We start from the raw sequence: 19,780 nt of genomic DNA on the forward strand, positions 1-19,780 counted from the left end.
TTAAATTACATTAACTAATGATCAGAAGCACCAACAATAATGATTTGTCTGTACATATACACTGCATGTCGTTTTTAATCATTTCAAATGGTATCATTCTTGGAAAGGCACAATGCCTGAAACATAATCAATTTTTGCATAATTTCAGAAGACTTGCAGTCTGGGTATGTGTCACAATTTGTTGTGAACCCATGACATGAAGCATTCGGGATCCGTGGTTTAAAATGTTGAGCTTTCAATGGTTTCAGTGTGAGAGTGAGCTCATAAAAATTCCTTAGCATGTAAACTAGATTAGCATGCAAAGCTAACTTAACACTAACTTAGCTTGTGGTTAGATTGATAGCTGAAGAGCCCCTTAAGAAATAATGGCTTGATGCTTTGGCTTCAATATTAACTTCTTGTTTATAGAACTGTTGCATAACATCAATAAAACCTTGATGACATTCAATACAACAACACTTGTGATATTTCTCACATGTGACATGATAGCTGTGAAGTCGCACATCAAATGTCAACATGGATTCTTATTAGTGATAATAACAACAGAAGCCTGACAACACATCTAGCCTTTATGTTGTAAAAAGATCAACAAACAACATCTCCATTTCACTTAAGACAACAGGACTGGGACTGTCCTCAGATTTCTCCTCTTTGAGAAAAACATTCCGAACTCGTCTGAACAAATCTAATTAGTCTTTGGTCCTGTCCCATGAGCAAACTATGTCAGCTGCCTTCTCTGGCATCAGTCAGATACTCTCGTTTTCTGGTCAGTGCCTCCTCTGGTATGATATTAGATATCTGAGAACTTTGAGAACTTTTGGGAAAACAACAGTCAGAGGTCAGAGCAGAGTTCGAGGGTTGAATGAGTCGCACTGTGGATTGTGTGCTGGAGGAAAGTGAAGTAAACCCACTGGGGCACTAAGAACATGCTGCATACTGCGTAGAGGACGTAAACACACGTTCGCCTCACATCTAAATTGTGACTTTCCATGGACATAATTAAGCAGTTCTTAAATTCAGCTATTTACAAATTCTATAGACAAATGAAAATCCCCACAAGATTTGCCCACAGAGATTTCACAGCAGATTCACATGTTGTTCTCATGGTTTGATCACGCTGACCAGCAGAACATAGATCTCTACACTACTAACAATATACAATGGGCCTTTTTTTTTTTTTTTTTGGTACGCTAATTCCATCTCAATTTTTAGACCTTAGTTCAGTGAAAACAAGGAAGTCCAAACTACAAATATAGCTGTAACACAGAACGATATCACTGTAATCACTTGACAAGTCCTGAGGAGTTTTTCAGCTATTTGGCCCTCAAATCAACAGGTAAGCTAGGTAAGAAATACACATAGAAACCAGTTTCTCAGCAATCCAATTTTTTAAAGATGTAGAGAGATTCAAAGTTTATCTGTATTGGTATGGGTGACATGGGCAGCCGGGTTTTTTACTGAGGCATGGAAATATCATACCACCGTGTGGGTCAGTTAACCTGGTCAGGACTTAGTGTGTTTGCAAAAGTGATAGACAAAGTGTTTATGCCTTTTGTGTAACTTTGAGCAAGTTAGCATCTGTAGAAAGGCAATGAACTTCACTTTATTATTGGTTTTGAAATATGTGTACCAGTGTTGTAGTCCTAAAGAAAAAAGTGGTTTACTATTAACCAGTCGGCCCCCAACCCCCTGTCCCACAAAAAAAAAAAAAGAAAAAAAAAAAAATTAGTATTGTTGTTGGTTTATCAGTAATTTAAATAGTAATTTAGTAATATCAATACAGTGCACTCTGAATTTGCAGTTCTTTTTATTTGCAACATGTTTCTTTGGAGTTATATTCATTGTGAAAAGTGCCTTAGAGATAGATCTGAATTCAATATTTTTTGTTTTGTTTTAATGTTCATCTTAATTTGATGTTTTATGTTTTATTTTATGCTTTTATACATTGATTGTATTATTTATGAAGGGAATTATTCTTCCTGCAAGGGGATTTTTCAGCAGGTTAGGACTGGGGTTCAAATTCGGCCCTGGACATATACAGCCCACAAGTTCCCCCATGAATGTTCTGCTGGGTTATAGGGCCTTCAATTGGAGTAAATACATGAATACATAAAACAGGACAGAAACAAATAATGCAAATGCATTTTTGTCAGATAGAAATGCACTAGACACTAAAGCAATAGTTATTGATCCTTAGAAGTCGTAATACGCAAATGGCCGGGGGGAAAAATTAAGCATATGGCCCCAACTACACCACCGGTGTGTACTGTCTTTCACAACTGTCACTTTCATGTATTATAGTATGTAAACTGTGTATACTGTTATTCAGTTCAGTTCATTTCAGTACACTTGTTCTGTATTATGTAACATAATGTCTGTAGTCACATCAAATCTCATAGTTTTATGTAAATTAGCAGCAAGATCTTTTAAGAAAGTTTTTACACTATATACATACATTTGTTTCCTTCCAAAGTATGTCAGATCTGTAAGCAGTAAGGCACATAACAGCTGGACATAATCCTGCCACTTGGAACAGCCTTTTGATGCACTATAAACCAGTCTTTGATTTCCGTAACACTGCTGTAAATTAGCTATAGAGGGGAACAAGATCCAACATGCTGTCTGCAGCCCCTTTTCCACTCGTCTCCATCCACAACACCATCAGGACTGTGCTCTCCAGTCACCTGCTTTCATTTCCCCCCGACCATATGAATGAAAGACAGGAAATCTACCCTTTTAGTGATTACAGTGAAATTTGTCCGAGTCTGAATAGAAAGCCTAAGCTGCAGTCTAACCAGCTCCTGCCAGGCGATCGGTTTTCAGAGCAGGCCCTGGTGTTATAATAACACAGTCCATCTCAGTCGAGCCCCACTCATCTCATCCAAGCTGTATGAGTTCTGGGTTTATCTAAAAATGCGTTGTTTCTTTTATACCATACTTTCTATCTAACAGACGACTGTCTCTGTATTTTCTTCTAAGATTAGTCCTGAAGTGATTTTACTCACTTTTAATCCATGTCTTTCAGTTTGACTTACAGTTCATAAGCAGCTGCAGATTGTTCTCATTTAAGATGAAGATCTGACCCTTGACCCCTATGGACTGATCTCTCCTCTCAATCACTTTCTCTTTGCCTTTTACAACTCACAGCAGCTGACCTGACCCTGGTGTCCTCGTGATCGTTCTGTAGAGGTACAATAGAAGAGCCAAGGTAAGAGACTTGTGAAATTGAATTTATATATCTCTCTATCTGTCTGTCTGTCTGTCTGTCTGTCTGTCTGTCTGTGGCAAAGCCATTTTTAGTTTTATATTTTTGTGCAAGCCATGACTTTTTTCAGGATTCTTTGATTAATAATGAATTCAAAATAATTACATTTATTTGAAATTGAAATATTTTGTCTTTACTGTCATTTTGATCAGTTTGGTGCATCCTTTGCTGAATAAAAGTATTAATATCTAATACATTATATATATATATATATATATATATATATATATATATATATATATATATACAATACATTATCTGTATTGTATCAAACCTAGCCGCGTTTTCCATTATTTCTGCACACTTATGAGACACAGTCAGACACAGTGGAGACCAAACAGACTTGGAAAAGAGCCATTCTCTCAGCAACACCTCATTTTGTCCCTTTTGAAGACTGGTAGACACTTTGAAAGAAATCTGATACATGGCAAAAACAACTATAAAATCAGACTTTTATTTAAGGAGCTCGACCGATGATCTCCGATATCCCAAGTGCTGGTCCGGAGCTGAGGGGAGGGAGGGGGTTCTGGTTGAGGTTTGCACTGTTGTTTTTTGAACCGCTGCCAGGAAAAGTTTAATGGCTATGGAATTTGGACAGGAAAAATGCAGGCTGGAAGTTTCAGAGGAAGTAGGGATTTGTGGCTCACGCAGCACCTCTGTTTGTGTTCTTCTGGGTTGGCTCCACTTCGGCCACCGCTCTCCTCCGCTTCTAGCAAGGAAGAGCGTCAAGCGCTTTTCCACATATGATTGTGGTGCCCCAGGAGAATACCTACCGGCGACATGCAGGCCACGGCCTATAGACCTCCACCCTTCACACACACACACAGTGCTGGACAGATGCAGTGCTAAAACTCACATACTCACAAGCTCTAATTGAATACAATACAAACGCTCAGTTCCAAAAGCACATGATACTCTAACCTAATCATCTATTGTCTTCAGAGAATGTGACTTTTTTGAACTTGACCTTTGAACTCAAGTTCCATTGTGGGATGCAAAACAAATGAAACTTTAAACAAGTCACACTTATGTTACTCAATTAATTAAAAACAACAACAACAACAAAAAAATCACGTCTATAGCATTTCGACCAGTTTCCATACATGACCTCAAACATGGAAACTATGTGCTAACTTGAGTTTGTGGGTTAAAACAGTAGTTTTGCCAGTGCAAGTCCACATTTGATACATGGATAATGCACTTTTCCTGCAAATTATATGATTTGATGGTTATATCTTATTTCTTCCATTTCACATCAACAATTGTCCCTAGACAGTGAATATTTTCAACATAAAATCTCACTCCTTGCGACGTGCACATCGCCATGCTCCAGATGTTTCTCAGTCTGCTCTCAGTCCCCATGTGTGCTGACTCAAAGAGGAGCTGGTTAGGAGGAAAGGGAGGCTTGTATCACTGAGATAATGTCTGCAGTCCCTGTCAGCAGTAATCATGCCTGCTCCCTATCACTCAGCTCACACCTCCACACATTCCCTTTCTGTCTCACCACACAGGCCCAGGCTAAAGTCTTCTATCCAGACTCGGTCAGGCATCAGTGTCCAACCAGGACCATTGATTTTCTGGAACATTTCTCCCTCCAGTTTTCAAAGTCTCTTATTTAGTGTTTGGATTAAAATCAACTAGCACATACTAATATAATCCGATCAATAGATACAAGTATCATCATCAATTCCAAACTAGAAATATGTCGTTTTTAACTGATATTGTACTGAATATCAGTACAGCATTAGCAGTACAGTGTAGCATTAGCATGAATATGAATAAAATGGTCATTAGGACTGTGAGAGAACTTTATGTATTTTTATAAAATATATATTTTATGTTTTTTTTTTTTTTTTAAGAAATTAATACTTTTATTCAGCATGGACACATTAAACTGCTCAAAAGAGACAGCAAAGACATTTAGATTGTTACAACCTTTGAGCTTTCTATTCAGCAAAAATATTAGGCACACAAAATATTAGGCAGCACAACTGTTTTCAACGTCAATTATAATCAGAAATGTTACATGAGCACCAAATCATCATATCAGAATGATTTCTGAAGGATCATTTGAATCTGATGAGTAATTGCTGTAATAAATAACTTTTTAAAAATATATTAAAATAGAAAAAAAAAACGTTATTTTAAAATGTAAAGATATTTCACAAAATTACTGTCACAATACCATTTATATACACAAACTGTAAGAAACAGTTGGATAAATAAAATAAAAAATGTGGGAAGATGTATTATTACAGTAATTCACTAAAAACAAACTTAAAAACAATGAATTCTGAGGCTGAAAAACAGATTTACCATGTAGAAGGAGAAATATAGAATCCTATAAAATCTTAATAAATAAAATATAAATGTATATACAAATATAAAATGTATAACTTCATTTAGTAGTTGATAATGGTTTGGCTTATAAACCATTAATTTAAAAAACAAAACAAAACTGCATTTTTTTTATAATTTAGAAAATTAATTGTTTTGACACCACTAATAGATACACATATATAGGCACATTTATTAATAATTATTATTATAAAGTAATAATATCAAAATCAATGTCTTTCCAAGTACTCTCTGTACAAATACCTAACAGTGATCAATGCTGAGCAAAAACTTGAACAGCACCACACAAGTGTTAAGCTCAACATTTGTTCAATATAAAAAGAGCACTTTTGTGGGTCACACTTTTGTTTGCTTTGAGTCCAGACTGCTCTTAACAGTGAGCGAAAGTGGCCACGTGTAATGGTTTTGCGATCGCTCCCCAACACTTTTGGGTGAAGGAGGCTTGTAAGAGTCTGGTCATTAGTCTAACTCAATGATCAGCTCCAGTTTGGAAGGTGTGAGTTCAGACACTAGGGGCAGAAACACAAACAGACAGAGGAGGAAATGCTTATGGACAAATGGTCTTAATGTGAAGGGAGCAAGAAACAGAAAAAAAAAAAAAAACTGGTGAAATTCCAGAGAAGGTATGGCCTCCGTAAAGCTCACACCATCACTGAAGAAAGCCCCCTGCCAAGTGGAGAGTATAACTTTTGACACTGAAGCAGTGTATAGGAAACAAACTTCTAGCACCCCAGTTCTTCCTAAACAAATAAACTAAAGCCTCATGTAGTCAACAAAGTGGACGTGATTCTCTGAGTCATCTGGAATTCTCATTAAAAGAGATAATTCAAAGGAAAACAGCAAAATAAATGGGAAAGTACATAAAAAGAATCTCTCTCTAAACAAAGAACATACTAAGCAAAAATGACAGGGTGAAAAAACTAAGTCTCAGGTCCAGCTGGAATGTCGTCTGTGGTTGGATCAAGTCAGAAAGGCAGTGGTTTTGTTCTCTGATATCGATCTACTTCACCAGAATGTCGAGACACAGAAACGCTGTAATCAGTCTTCCAGCTCAGTGCCAAATGAAAGCGGCACAGACTAGAACAATCAAACATCAATGTTCAATCACTAAAAAAGAACCAGCAAAAAGAAAACGACTCATTTTCAAATGAAAGTTCACAAAAAAATAAATAATTCAATCATTACACAGCCCTTCAAAAAAAAAAAAAAAAAAATATATATATATATTTTTTATAAATTGGGAAGTTTTTTTCCCTAATGCTTAGATATTCAGACTCGTAATCCAAAGGTTGCAAGTTCGAGTCTCATACCGGCAGGAATTGTAGGTTGGGGGAGTGAATGCATAAATGGCTGCCCACTGCTCCGGGTGTGTGTTCATGGTGTGTGTGTTCACTGCTGTGTGTGTGCACTTTGGATGGGTTAAATGCAGAGCATGAATTCTGAGTATGGGTCCCCATACTTGGCTGTATGTCACATCACTATCACTTTCAAATATACTCATCTAATATCAAATAACTTGAAATAAACACAAGATTTTTCAATAAATAAGATTTTCTCACAAAAGTTGCCAAGTTTTTGAATGCACCAAAACACCTACATTTGTAACAGAAGTTCTGTTTGCATTTTCTTATGTCACTGGTCATAATTCTAACCTTGAAATTAGGAATAGGTATAACATAATGTCTTCAGAATCATTCATAAATGTGAAAATCAACTAAGAATTGAAGAAATATGGAATAATACGAGACTTCCTCACCTTACAATTGGTTTTTGAAAGCAATTTCAAAAATGCTACAAAATGCAAATTATATTTTGTGAGAAAATGCTAGAGCAAAACAGACTCTGTTTTTGGAATTAGCAACCAACATTAGTAAGAAATAACTATTTAATTAAATTCAGCAGATACGCTATATATAGAGAGAGAGAGAGAGAGAGAGAGAGAGAGAGAAAGAGAGAGAGAGAGAGAGAGAGAGAGAGAGAGAGGGAGAGAGAATACTTGACTTTTTTGTGTCAAACAGGTTCCAATCAAAAGTCATACAGGTTTGGAATGACATGAGGGTGAGTAAATGATGATAAAATCTACATTTCTGTGTGAACTCTTTAAAAATGATGTAAAAAGGAGCACATTTATGCAGTTTCAGCTTCAACAAAGTTTCTGCACTCTCCTCCTGTTCTACCACTCATCGCCCTCTGCTGTCCCCTGTGCGTGACAGGACCATCCCAGGAGAGAGCCAGGGGGTCTTGGGGAGTAGTGCAGGGCAACCAGGGGATTTTGGCAACCTGTAGCTGAGCTCCCAGGCAAGGCTGGGCTGGAATAACGTGGCCTGTTTATTCAGCTGGTTGAGGGGAAAGAGGATGTGTTCAGGGCCTCATTAATCACGGGCGCTTCGGAAGAGATAAACAGCCAGGACCCAGTGGGGGTGCTGACGCTCCAGGTTAACTGAAGCAGGGGAGAATGGGGGTCTGTCCTCACCACAGGGGAGAATGTCTGAACACTTGCTGTGGAGTTGTTCGGGACAGCTTTGCAAGCCCTGATAATATGTCTAATGAGCTATTTTATACATTTTAATGACAGGGGGAAAAAAATCATTTTTTATGTATTTATTAAATAAAAATATATACATTGATGTTCAAAGGTTTGGGGTACACTTTTAAGGATGTCTTGTAGCTTAACAGGTCTCCTTTTATTTAATCAAAAAATTCAGTAAAAACTGTAACACAGTGAAATATTATTTAAATACATGGTTTCAACTTAATTATACTTTAAAATGTAAGTTATTCATGTGATGGCAAAGCTAAATTTATCATGAGTCATTGCTCCAGTCATTTATTTGAAATACTTTGTATTATTACAAATATCTTTACTGTATCTTTTGATTAATTTAATGCAATTAATGCTAAAATTATGATTTTCTTTCAAAAATAATCGTACCGTTTAATCGTAGCATATATAACCATAAATATGTCACACCATTATACTTTACATTTATTTATGACAGTTATTGTAAATTCTTATCTTTGATTACAGTCTTTATTTTGTAACAATTATTTATTGCATTTTAATGTACTATTTAAAGCATTAATTGTTTCTACAAAACCCTTTGAAAAATAAATAAATCCAGAAGTATATATAAATAAAAGCAATAAATGAAATGTTTAAAAGCATAACAAAATCGTAACTTTAAAATCTACCCAATCTACTTTTAAATATTTATTTATTTATGACAAATAAATGCAATGCAATGTAATATTGCTACCAATATTGCTTTACGTTTACTCAAAATGACTACAGAGAGTGCAGTTATAATTTCTGTTACATTTATTGAGCATTACATTTAGTTGTAATTTTCAAGGTATGATTTTGTTTTAATGTATGGAGTTATTTTCAGTTTAAATATCTACTTAAAAATAAAAGTTATGACCCCTAAAAGTCATATTGATGGCTGAGCAAACAATTAAATCTGAGGTAAACAAAAGCTAACAGGCCACATCTGCACCTGTGACAACAAACAAGACTGAAAAACACAAGCGTCGACAGAATAATGAATCTCTTCTTCAGAGATATTCAGCGGGAAAGCCTCATATATCTGACAAATTTCAAGAACGGGAAGTTCAGCTCCACATATTTCACTTGCTTTGTTTATTTCAGGGAGTTTTGTTTGTTCGTACCCACTTTTTCTCCAACATGTCTGGAAGTGGCTGCACAATGACTTTCACAGAACAAACTCATTTTGAAGTCTTATTTGAATACAGGAATGTTCCACAGACGCATCAGCAAACAGGCAGAGGAAAAAATATAGAATCTGTCATCTGCCGACGCTCAGCCAAACGGGTGTTATTCTACACTTCCAGATGTTCTCCTGTCTTCTCTTCAGCTCATCAACAGAAAATAAAATGCTGCTGAAATCCTGATCCCTTCCAAAAAGCCTGCCATTATTACCTGCCGACCTTGTGGGCTTCTCACACGGCCCATGTGGTTCACTGCAGGCTGGTTTTCACTCATCTTCTCGTCCATATTTCACCAAGGACGGGGGAAGAAGTGGTGAGCAAGGGGGGAAAGAACAGAGGGCAAATGAAAGAGATGGAGAGGAAGAAAATGAAAGCAAGAGGAGGAGATGATAAGTGTAGGTGCATGCTGGGAGAAGCAGAGCACAGAAATGAAATGTTTTCAAAGTCAAATGACTGATCTACAGGCCTGACAGATGGGTTTAAATGTTTACAGCCTGGTGAATGTGTTAAAGATATTATATTTCTCTGTTTATTTAAGATTGCTTTTAATGTTTATACGGGATTATTATGCAGTAAAGGTATACGTGGATGTGTGTCTCTGTGTACATTCAGAGGTTAAAGTCTAATTGGTTTTGAAAGTTCTGGAAAGAACAAGACATCACTGGTTTTCCATGGATCGCTCCCAATCACAGGTACAAATTAGCTGAGCTATATGATGTAAGGAGCTTAGTGCAAATACTTTTTTTCCCCTCTCTCTCTCTCTCGCATGCTTTCTTCTTATCGCACTCAAATAACTTATAAATGATGACTATATTACATTCGGATCATGAAAGGATTTCCATGCATGGTGTACTATGTAGTATAAGTTTATTTACCAAAAACGTAAAGATTGAAAACCATATTAATTTTATCTAAACTTTATTTTTCAGATCTTGTAATAAATATATATATTTTTTACATTATTTGATATAAAATAAAATATGAAAAAATAATTTTTTTTTATTTCAGTCCTATTATACTTGGCAATATAACTTAAAAACCAAAAGCCAGGAGCTTACTGACATCACCACCCAAACACACACACACACACACACAAAGGAGGAAAAAAAGCAGCACACACAAAGTATGTAGCAATAAATTACAATATCTGAATTCTGTTGAATACCAAGCTCTTAACTTTAGCTCTGTGCTTTCATCATATTAATGTTCTTACACTGTCTAAATATAAGCTATCATTAATACCGTTGATTTTGTCTGATATACTACATTAATTAATTTATATAACCATTTAAATTACAACACAATAATATTCATTTCGTGAGAAATACGGACATCTCATGTTGTCCTGCCATCTACTGGAGAATGTATGCATAAACCAGGAAAAGTACTAAAGAATCAAATTCACTGGTTGACCTAATTAAAAAAAAAAAAAAAAAAAAAAAAAAAAAAAAAAAAATATATATATATATATATATATATATATATATATATATATATATATATATATATATATATATATATATATATATTGTATATATGCTGTATTTATACATGCAATAGATTTTTAAAATGACTGAGCCTTAAAAGAATAGTTCACCCAAAAATGTGAAAAAGCTGATTGTTTGTAAGAAACAATCTCTCCTGGCCAAAATAGACGTCTGTAATCCATAATAGTGTTTCCTGTAGTGAACTTCCTGTTTCATTTGCTTTTATTATTTTATTTTGGGGGAAGTCGTGGCCTAGTGATTAGAGATTTTGACTCCTAACCCTGAGGTTGTGAGTTCGAGTCTTGGGCTGGCAATACCATGTCTGAGGTGCCCTTGAGCAAATCACCGAACCGCCAACTGCTCCCTGGGCACCGCAGCATAGCACGAATTCTGAGTATGGGTCACCATACTTGGCTGTATGTCATGTCACTTTTTTTTCACTTGGTGAGCAAGTGATACATTTTTACACTTCTCCAAATCTGTTCCAATGAAGAACCAAACTCATCTACATCTTTGATGGCCTCAGGGTGAGTTAAGTGTCAGCAAAGTTTTACTTTTGGATAAAGTATTCCATTAATTTTTATTTTATTTTATTTTATTTTTTTGTTGTTGTTGTTGTTATTTTGGTTCTAATACAAACAAGTTAATTCAGGACAGGTTATTCTAACAGTGACCACATGGTGGCGCCTCTTACCACAACTGATGAGGTTTGAAACCTAAAGGTCAGTGTGCTCACATTAATGGTGTGAGATTACAATGATCTCAGAGTTGACTGACCCAGTCCAAAGGGTCTAGTGTTGCTTTTGTTGCAAAAACAACACATTGATATGATTCAATTAAAACACACTTTCAGCTGAACTAGTCTAATGAGAGGAACCATGAACAATGGATGAATACAGTAAGCTTTATCCCTGTCTCTGCAAATGCATGTAAACTGACATGTTTCTCTCTTCTTAATAATTATACACAGCTCAGTTATATATATCGGAAGTCGGGTGCTTTACCGAAAACTCACAGAACTAAGCTCATGTTCACCTCTAACAGATAGGCCTCTGGATTTATTTCAATGGATTCTGTTTCTGAGCGATTATCGAACACTCTTGCTGAATGACCCCATCTGTTCCTACTGGCATCCAATGAAATATGAATGTAAGAGTGAGAATGCTCGGGCCTGGAATGATGGTGACGTGTGTACATAACTGTCTAATGTTTGCTCAATGACACAAGCCTATTTTGCCACCTTTGATCATTACAGAGGCTGTATTGACTTTCACCATCACAGTGGCAGGATGGTCAGTTATGGGTAACAGGAGATGCTCCCAACTCCCAGTTTGCCCTGGGCTGAATGAGACATTATAGCCTCAATGAAAGGCGATGTGCCCAACAATTCTGTTTAGAGCATGCAGGGGTAACAAAGCTGAGGGTAACCTTGGTACTTTGTCCCACATGAGCAGAACGATACCATAATGTTAATAAAGAAATAAAGAAAAAACATTAAATCAGATGAGACAAAAATATTTTGCAAGCCTATTTGTGAAGATACAACAGGATGTAATATACTGTCCCAACAGGGCTGTTACAGTGTCAATACCTGAAGGTGAAATGAACTCTACCACAGATATTCTCCCGTGGACTGTGATGCTCTACACAAACAGGTTTTCCAAAGGGCTTAAATAACAAGTGGTGACGTGACTTGTTTTGAATCTCTGGTGCTTATGCAATAGCAAGTGTAACTGAATAGCTAAATATACACACAGCCGGTCAGACGCACCCATTCACACTACAAATATTTTTGGCAGGAGGATCAATAGCATAACTCTCTTTTTATTTATGTCTAGAATCTAGATCTATTCATTATTAGAATTTCAACATTTCTTTGATGAGCATGTTTTTCATTTCCAAATTAATATTTGTTTTAGATATTTGTGGGGTGCATAAGGTAAAAAAAAAAAAAAAATAAATAAAATACAAAAGTGTGAAAGGCTTGTAAAGAAACCCTTATTAAGTAGTTTTAAAATTAATCTTGTCATATTATTTCCAAAGAAAAAAAGAAAATCTAACATAATTACTTCACTGCTTATTATTATAAAAAAAGAAGTAATTAATAAAATAAATAATAAAATGAAAAGATAATACATTAATCAAAGTCGGCATGTCTCTTAAAATGCGTTTATTAATGATTAATATTTATTTACTATATATTTTTAAATGATTTCTTTGGCACTTTGACTTTCTATGAAGAGGCTAGGTTGTTAATGTCATGTTGCCAAACTTCCTAAAAACTTGATGTAATAATCAAATTAATAATTTGTGTTATTTTATGAATTTTATATTGTTTTTGATTTTATGTTCTCATACTTGTCATGCTGCACACACTTTGGAAAAAAACCTTGACCTTGACTTATACATTTATTTATTTCTATTTTTTTATTATATTTTACTTGATGTTTACACCACATAATACAACAGACCTTTTATTTATTTATTTTTTTTACTGTTTTTCAAAGCTCAGCATGAACCCAAGACCTGATTACCATGAACACAAGACCTAGCACGTGTTTTAAACTATTTGATATTTTTTGTTTGTTTGTATGTTTTTAATGAAAGCATCATAAACAATGGTTATTGTATTCAGTGTTCCTGGTTTGATGTAAGGCCATCAGTGATCATTGGCTGCTCTGATAGGATAAAGCAGTGAATGTAGCAGGTGCTGTGTTTAATGTTCAATGGCTAAATACAGTAGATATCATATGCTCTCTATAACTCAACTGAATCATCAACTTCTGAACATCAAAGAGATCAAAGTTGGATGCATACACTTCCTCATTTAACCCAAGATGAATTGGGTTTCTCGCTCTACAGGGGTCACAGGAAGGTTTAGCATCTGATACCATTCTTTGAAAATGTACACAGAGAGAACTAGTCGCTGCTTTTTACGCCATGTAACGAGATTCCCAGCTAATCAGTGACTTTCCTGCTTTATCTCAGCCATCAGGACACTGGGGAGGATGTGTAACCGAGACAAGGGCTGATGTCATGGCCTGATGGATAAGGTGGAGTTGAAGGGAGGCTGATGGAGACCATTTTGATGTTGAATCAATCCATAAATTGAATGCTGTCCAATATGCAGCAGATTATTGTGAAATGACATGGGGAAGTGGATAAACTTAAACATGAAGAATAAAATGGATGTATATTAGTGTGTGTTCATATATCTGTGCCAGCTGCGGTAGAGTGAGGTTTCGGGAAGGTGAGAAAGACATGATGGTGAACACTCACCTAATGATCTAAATTGGAGTAGATGAGCTGCTCTCACTCACTCTGAGTGGAGGTGTCTTTTACACTGGCTTTCTGTGCAGCATGAATGGAAAAATGAGCTCATGCCTTCAAATACCACAGACTTCATTTACTGACATTAGACAGAAGTCATACACTACCTGCTGCACTCCTGGCACAGAGGATCTTTATTTAATATAGCACTACATGCAGCAAAAGACAGTTTAGCTTTCTGTTAGGGAACAACAGGACTAAAGGTCTACCTTAAAGAAAAAATTTCATCTTTTTTTCTCCTCCCCAAATATTTATTTTTATTGATCATTGAGGAACAAACCTAATTTAAATCTAAAAATGTTAATGATTATTAATGAATGAGTTAATTCATTGATTGATTAATATTATAACAATGTATTTTAAATTAATAATTAGTATCACAATCATTGATGCATTGGTGATACTACTACAACTTCTAATAATAATAATTATTATTATTAATGATAATAATAACTAAATTATATACTACTAGTACTACTTCAGTTAATAAATATACATTTGTTATTGCATGTGATGGAAACTTTAGTAATTTATAAGGATATTCATGTTTAAAGTACTTTTGTAGCTATTTCTGTAGCTTTTTAGTGTTTTAGGAGAAAAATCGAATCAAAAGAGCCTTTTTTCCCAGAAGCTTTTTCTCCTGTTTAACTCTACTTGATCTAGAGGCTTGTTATATGAATGATAAACAGAAGTGATCAAATTCTTAATAAAATGAGCAGCTTGTTGCATTTATTCAAATTTCAGACCTCGGCTGATTTAATGCTAAAATGCAGCACTCTTTCTTGTCAAACACTGTTTCTTCAGTGAGTGCGAGCCATCACTCCATGTGGACACATTTCATTACAGAGGACTGCAAGAAATATGGAGGGTTTTTTTAGCCTTGAATGCTTCCCATAAACAAATGCCACTGGACAGGTCCCACATGCCAGACATGCAGATCCCTGTTGCCTTTCATGACCAGAGCTCAAGGCAAGCCTGTGTTTAACATCAGTCCATCACACCATTCCTCACATGCATGTCCTTTGCTGTGATTGACAAGGTTTGGAGAAAGTTAATGTCAACTCCTTAAAACAAGTACACATTGGATTAGGAGACTATACACAATCATTTTTAGGACTCTTCAACAGCAATGCAGAATATGTTGGTTTTGGTCTCATTTATTTAAATATAAAGAAAAATGCAAAATGCTATACAAATTATAAACTGAATCAATGAAACCCACTGAAATACATATTTTCTCAGCTGTAAGAGGGTTTTATAAAGTTATACATCTGTGGTCAAGCTGAATGTTATCAGGCAACACAAAACCGGATAAGCTTCAACTAAACACTCAAATCTTTTTGTTTGCACTCCCAAATGGGCTTGTGCTCATTTAGGGGAAAATCTGGAGACATTGTTTATATTGCTCTGTTTGTACGAAGGCAGACTAATTACAACTCAAAATGAAACTGACTTTACAGTAATCCCTTCAGAAAACTCAACATGGGAGAAAAAAAAAGAATATGGATGAAAATTGCTATTCTGTGATTACAAACAGCGCCAGTACTCCAGTGGTCCACTGTTTTATTCATACTTAATAGCTTATATTCACAGACCACATGTTGCTCATACCATCATTTATTCCTTTATACACATTTCAAATAATAATTTTGTAACTAGAAAAAAATCTTAACACTAATTAACAGTTAAAAGAGCAAGTAACCTGTTTGTTTGTTTTACATGCTTTTTTTTTAACATGAGCATTTGCTAAACTGGCCTGCAAAATCGGTTCTTTTGTACTTGAGCTGAATAAGCATGCTTCATGACTCCATTGTCTTCAGATTTTATTCCTGATTTGAAATATGTTATATGAACATAATTTAAATCAAAAGTTTTGTAAAACTAGCATGACTGAAAAAAAAAACAAATATATATAGTAAAGTAAATATATATTACAGTAAATCACAAACCACACTTTAAAAAAAAAGTTTCAAAGAGGCATTTTTACAGTGATACCATAGAACAGTTCCTAAAAGACACCTTTGTTTCATAGTGTGAAGATATCATTTCAATAATCTAATCAACCTTTTCTCACAATACAGAACCGCTGAATGGAATGGATCCGTAGATGTTCTTCACAGCTGTCAATAAAGAAGTTTTTATTTTTAAGAGTGCAACTGGAAAGTCATGGGGTTTTTGAATATTGTTGTTCACATTGGGGGCTTTAGAGTAAAAAAGGTTGCGAACCACTGCCTTGAGACTTTAACAGTATAACAGACATAGTGATAATTTGAAATATTGGATTATAAATTGCAATGTTTAAGACTTTGATATCACTCCTACCCCCACCGGTCCTTCTGTGGCCCAGTGGATTACTATAGCTGAAGTGCATGTGATTTTGTTTTGTCCTTAAATTAGCATGGAAATAGCCTGGAAAATGGGATATAAATGGAAATGTCAGCTAGTTGGCTGAACCAACAATTGAGCATGTAAACAAAAGCCACATTGTCAGAGACGCTAACAACACTCCTCTGTGTCTTCACACTGCCCCAATCCCACCAAATTTAGAACAAGCAAACACACAAAAAAATGGTCTTCTCCACGGACTCCTGATGTGCTGCTGGCAGCCAGAGAAAAGCTGTCAGAGGGAATAAGAGGGAAAGGTCATTGTGTCTGATGTATACATTCAGCTGGGCTGGTGCAGCTGTGTGGGCATCAGAAAGATCTCGCTGGAGGACAGGCCTATTGTGCCAGTCTGATTGATCCTCTATGGCACTGAGCTTACGGAGAGACCCTGACTTTAACAGGGACGGGGCCTGTTGACAAACAAGCAGGCCTCTGTCTGAGGCTGGAGACTGAGGCTGCAGGTGCCTGGGCCATCCTTGGATTGAGCTGCGTATGCCTGCTCAGATGCCAGCGGCGACATTTCCTGCCTAGTCTGACATAGGAAGGCATCCTGGCAACGGCCAAACACTGAGAGGGAATGAATAAAAGGCAAAGACCGGTATCAAAGTGCACATAAATGCCCATCAGACCTACAAAAATATAGACAGAGGCACGCTTAAAAACACATTCGCACAGTGGTTCTGCTGTAGAAGGGCACGGTGAGACGCACACATTCAGAAACAAAGACAAACAGATACATTTTATAAGATTATTGCAATTTTAACAGTAAAAGACTGTAAACGTGCTATTTTAATCAGTTAACAAAAGTTTTCCCCCTTCTTCCTATTTTTTTTTCTTCGATTTTTCACATCAGCTATGCATATGCTCTTATGTTACATCTTATGTTGTTAATTACATTCTTAATGCATTACTTAATGTTGTGTGTATGAAAGCGTGTTTCTGCCACAGAATAATCAAAAATAAAAAAGGTAAGTGTGACTTTTTATCTCACTATTCAGGATTTTTTACACAATTATATCTCACAATTATTTGTTTTCTCCAAGATGTAAACTCAGTAAAATCAGAATGAAAATCTCACAATTCTGACTTTTTATGTTGCATTTCTCACAATTTTTCTCAGAATTATGAGAAACAGATAAAAAGTCACACTTACCTTTTTATTTTTTATTTGGTGGTGGAAAGCAGGCTTTTTTTTTTGTATTTGTGAAAAATATACTTGTGGTAATCTTCGATTTATCATTGCTTTCTCCTTACCACTTGTGTTTTTAAGGTGATTGTCAGGTAAAAAACAGGTTTTAGAAATGTGGTATATAAACTTACTTCATAAAAAACAAAAACCCGAATTTAAGTGTAAATATTAGGTCTGTAAAACCTAAAATGTTGCTACCTTATTGTTTAAGGTAAATGTCTGGAAACCAGCTATTTTTTTACCGTCAATTTCACAGATCCTACAGTGTTGAGGATTCCACTGTAGCTACAAATAATTATTTATTTATTTTTATGTGAGCTGGGGCAGACCAGCAGGCAAAGACCCGGTGCCAGAGAGTGTAAATCTGGCACGGTGTCTGCCATCACACCACACTATGATTAACAACAGACCGCAGAGCAACAGACAGCCTCCGCTCCTTTCCTAGCACTCATATCTGCTACTTTCGTGGGAAGAGGTGCTCGAAATTCCACAGCCACAATAAACAAATGTTTCAAGCTTCTACAGTTCCTGCAAACCCAAATGTAGCCAAGGTGAACACAGCTTTTACAGCCTCAATAATTGTTTTAAGCACACATGATGATGTGTCCAATCCCAAATATCCTTATGTAGAAATAAATAGACATGCAGGATTTGAAATCAACAAAAATAGTTTGAAGGAAATTAGAGGAAGTGCACACAAGATGCCTTAGTTTTTACTGTACAGGATACAAAGCAGCCCAGCTCCAAATTTGGCAACGTGGCATAAAAAGGAAGTCAGATAAGTCAGTGGCCAGCCCATCTGTGGGGAATATTTTTAGTTGTACTATTTAGTAGAGGATCGTAGAAAAAGTTTGTCCCCTGCCCTTGCCTGCACACCCTGTTCCCGAGTTTCACACGGCACTGTTTGCACTGGGAATCTTCTTCCAGTTGACATGGCCAAGCCCGGCGAGCTGCTCTTTCTCGCACCCTCGGAGCACTGTAAACATCCCAGGGTCAGCACCTTACCAAACTCCTGCCTGTGCACACACTTAACTTCCTGTTTACTCTAAATCCTACAAGCCCCACTGGACACCAATAGCCTTTTTATATGATCTGGAAAAAGGAAGCTTAAATATGTATGTACATTCACAAATATTATATATTATATAAACTGTAAAAATGAGACAGTGGTAAAGGAAAAAAGATACATATTTGGCAGGAAAAATGTGAGCATACGTTTCATGGTTTGAACACATGGCTCAGCCCTGGCAAGGGAGATAATGGAAAACCCAACAGGGGGTCAAAGTACAGAGGGACTCGTTGTAAGCTATAGCTTTATGTTATTTCATGTTAATTTAATCTTTTAATGCTTAATGTTCTTTTTAATACTTTATTTAGCCCGCTTATTTTAATGTTTCATATTTTATACCTTTTAAAATATCTTCAAACAAAATAAAAATAAATAATAAAACAGTAGCAATAGTCGTACTATGAAATAAAACACATTTAAAAATAGTAGTAATGATAATAATATGCATTTTTATTATTATTATTATACAAAATAAAAATAAAATAATTAAAAACATCTTAATTGGTTTTATGCCATTCATGCGCATCTGCATGCTATGTTTAGTTTGAAGAATATCCATCCAAAGCAGTGTTTTGACTACTTGACTTAAGTTACAAGTTACCTCGGGGAAATATCTTTTTAATCAAGGGCATACATATATGGGTAAATATTGCCCTGAGAAAAGAATGGAGGGATTGTTCTTCAGTGGGGTGGAGTGTTTGTGTGTGTGTGCTGGGGAACAACCATCCTTGGCTCCTTATATTTCTCAATCATCTCTCACATCACATGGATGACTGGCACTAACTGAAAACACACACAGTCTAAGTTCTGTGACCAGCAGTTCAGGTTCAGAGAGCTGCTTTACACAGTGAGAAAAAGACAAAGGCTGCTGTAAGTGATGTATCGGTCAAAAAACACGTTGTGCCTATTCATTTAATGTGAGACAACTTTTACTAGTGTTAGATATAGAATACTGATAGTTTATATTA

This window comes from Carassius auratus, unplaced genomic scaffold, assembly GCF_003368295.1.
Source record: "Carassius auratus strain Wakin unplaced genomic scaffold, ASM336829v1 scaf_tig00214049, whole genome shotgun sequence".
In the NCBI taxonomy this organism is placed as follows: domain Eukaryota; kingdom Metazoa; phylum Chordata; class Actinopteri; order Cypriniformes; family Cyprinidae; genus Carassius; species Carassius auratus.